Raw genomic sequence first — 3,519 nt, forward strand, 5'->3', positions numbered from 1 at the left:
ACGGGTTTTAGTTAAAGACTATAATTCATGAAACTATAGCCTAAAGGCAAAAAAATCACGAATTTTTTTTGCCATAGTGTTAATGTGAACAAACATAGTGTGCAACGATCTCGGTGCAAACACTTACCTATATTTGGGCCTGAGTAAAAAAAATCTTTCGTTTAATCAAAGTTAACACTCACATGTTTTATCCGAAGTGTATAACTCACAAAAATATAACCAGAATGCAAAAATCATGAATTTTTTTGGTCATAATTCAAATATTCACAACTTCATGCGCAATGGTCTAGATGCTAATACTAGTGAAATTTTGTGCCAGAGGAAAAACTAATGTGTTTTTTGTCAACGGTTTAGACTCACGTGTTTATCTGAAGATTATAAATCACGAAAGTATAGCCTGAGTGCAAAAATTCATGAATTTAACTTCGTGCACAAGAATCCCGATGTTAATAATAGTGAACTTTTTGGCTGTGGAAAAAAATCATGCATTATTTTCTAAGGGAGTTTTAGCCGAATGCTATAACTCACGGAACTGTAGCCTGAAGGAAAAAAATCATGAAATTTTTTGTCATAATGTTAATGTGCACAAATTTGCTACACAACAATCCTCATGCAAATAGTAGTGTATTTTTGGGCCGAGTAAAAAAATCTTGCATTTTTTCAAAGGTTATCATTTGTTTTACGTGAAGGCTATAACTCATGAAATTGTAGGCTAAAGGCAAATAATCATCAATTTTTTTGTCATAATGTTAATGTGAAGAAACATTGTGTGCAACGATCCTGATACAAATAGTTGCAAATTTTTTGGTCGGAGTAAAAAAATCTTGTGTTTTTTGAAAGGTTAAAACTCATGTGTTTTATCTGAAGTCTATAACTCACGCAAATATAGCAAGAATGCAAAAGGCATAAAATTTGTTGTTTTAATTTAAATATTCAAAAATTGCATGTGCAACAATTCCGATGCTAGAGAAATTAATGCATTTTTTTATGAAAGGTTAAGATTCTCGCGTTTTATCCGAAGGCTATAACTTACGAAAATATAGTCAGAATGCAAAAAAATGAAATTTCTAGTCGTTATTTAAATATTCACAAAATTCATGTGAAATGATCACGATGCTAATACTAGTGAAATTTCTAGCCTGCGGAAAATTTCTTAAATTTTTTTCCACAGACTCACGTGTTTTATCTGTATGCTACTCACGAATATATAGCCAGAATGCAAAAATCATGAAATTTCTGGTCAAAATTTAAATATTCACAAACTTTGTGTGCAACGAAAATAAATCAGGAAATTTTTGTCATAACATTAATATTCACAAACTTCATGCGCAAAACTTGGCTCGAGAAAAAAAATTCATGTTATTTTAAGGGTTCACTCACGGGTTTTAGCCCAAGGCTATAACACACGAGAATGTAGTCTAAAGGCAAAAAAATCAATAAAACTTTTTGTCATAATGTTAATGTGCACATACTCCATGTGCAGCTATTCCGATGCTAAAACTAGTGAATTTTTTGGCCAAGCAAAAAATCATGTGTTCTTTCTGTAGGTTAACACTCATGTGTGTTGGACGAAGGCTATAACTATAGATTTTCTGACCTGTAGACAAAATTTCACAATTTTTTTGGGTACTAACTTTAACATTCACAAAATTCATCGTGATGCTAACACTAGCAAAATTTCGTGCCAAAGGAAAGAAATCTCACATTTTTTTTCAAATGTTATTGCTCACGAAATTTTTGGCGGATGAGAAAAAACCGCAAAAAATATTCTAAAGTTAATATTGATAAACTGAATGCACAACGACTCTGATGCAAATATTAGAAAACTTTTGGGCCCGATACAACAATTCATGTGTTTTATTCCAAATGTTAATTATCACGTGTTTTAACCTAGAGGCAAAATTTCATGAATTTTTTGTACTAATGATATTATTCACAAACTTCGTGCGTAATGACCATAATGCTAACACTAGTGAAAACATTTTCCAAAGGGAAAAAATCATGGTTTTTTAAAGGTTAACCCTCTCGGGTTTTGGTCAAAGGCTAACTCATGAAATTTTTGGCCGATGACAAAAAATCATGAAAATTTTCGATCTTAACATTAGTATTCTCAAAATTAATGCCCAAAGATCCAATTACTTATACTAGTTAAATTTTGGACCTGAGGAGAATAATATTTTTTCCAATAGCTAATATTCACGTGTTTGGGATGAAGGCCATAACTAACAATTTTATAGCCTAGAGGGAAAATTACATGATTATTTTACAGTAAGATTAATATGCATAAACTTCATGTGTAATGATCATGATGCTAACACTAGTGAAATTTTAGGCCAGGTAAAAAAAATCACTCGTTTTTTTCAAAGGTTAACACTGATGGGTTTCGGTTGAAAGCTTTGCTCATGAAAATTTTGGTCGATGGCACAAAACCACAAAATTATTTTATTGTAATGTTAATATTCACAAACTTAATGTCCAAAGATCTCGATGCTAACACTAATGAAATTTTGGGCAAGGAAAAAATCACATGTTTTTTTGAAAGGTTAACACTCACGTGTTTTGGCCGAAGGCTATAGATTATGAATTTTTTGGTTGATGGTGAAAAACCAAAAATTTTTTAGTTCTAATGTTATTCACAAACTTAACTCGCGAAGACCCCGATGCTAATACCTGAAAAGTTTTTGGCCGAGAAAAAAATCACGTGTTTTTTTTCAAAGGTTAATACTTATGTGTTTTGACCGAATGCAATAATTAACTCGAAATTTTTCGAAACCTGGTGGCAAAATTTCAAGAATTTTTTGTACTAACGTTAATGTTAACAAACTTCGTGCACAATGATCCTAATGCTAACACTCCTAAAATTTTGGGCTAGAGGGAAAAAATCAAGCGTTTTCTCAAAGGCTTAACACTCACGGGTTTTGGCCGATGGCTATAGCTCATGAAATTTTTATCTGATAGCAAAAAATTAGAAAATCATAAACTTTATGTATAAACATCCAGATCTAATAGTAGCAAAAATTTTGGCCCGACGAAAAAACTTCATGTGTTTGTTCTCACATCTTTCCATCGAAGATTATGACTCACAATTTTTAAAAATGGAGACAAAATTTCTCATTTTTATTACTACCGTTGATATTCACAAACTTAATGCACAAGGCACTCACAAATTACTTACTGTAGTATTAATATTAACATATTTAATGCGCAAAGAGCTCGATGGTAATATTGGACTCTTTTATGGCACACGGAAAGAAATTCATGCGCTTTATTCCAAAAGCCATAAATAAAACGCAAAACCAACAAATATTCGCCTTTAGGGTTTAGGGTTTAGGGTTTAGGGTTAGGGTTTAGGGTTTAGGTTTAGGGTTTAGGGTTTAGGGTTTAGGGTTTAGGGTTTAGGGTTTAGGGTTAGGGTTAGGGTTTAGGGTTTAGGGTTTAGGGTTTAGGGTTTAGGGTTTAGGGTTTAGGGTTTAGGGTTTAGGGTTTAGGGTTTAGGGTTTAGGGTTTAGGGTTAGGGTT

General features: G+C 32.4%; 1 long non-coding RNA gene across 1 annotated transcript; it reads left to right on the top strand.

The window, feature by feature from the left end:
• The first annotated feature begins 3,331 nt into the window (after positions 1–3,331).
• LOC127760775 (uncharacterized) lies at positions 3,332–3,512 on the top strand. The gene is made up of 2 exons (XR_008015134.1): positions 3,332–3,379; positions 3,413–3,512. It is a non-coding gene; the product is annotated as an uncharacterized LOC127760775 (long non-coding RNA).
• The last annotated feature ends 7 nt before the right edge of the window (positions 3,513–3,519 follow it).

Source organism: Oryza glaberrima, chromosome 1 (assembly GCF_000147395.1).
Source record: "Oryza glaberrima chromosome 1, OglaRS2, whole genome shotgun sequence".
NCBI classification, from domain to species: domain Eukaryota; kingdom Viridiplantae; phylum Streptophyta; class Magnoliopsida; order Poales; family Poaceae; genus Oryza; species Oryza glaberrima.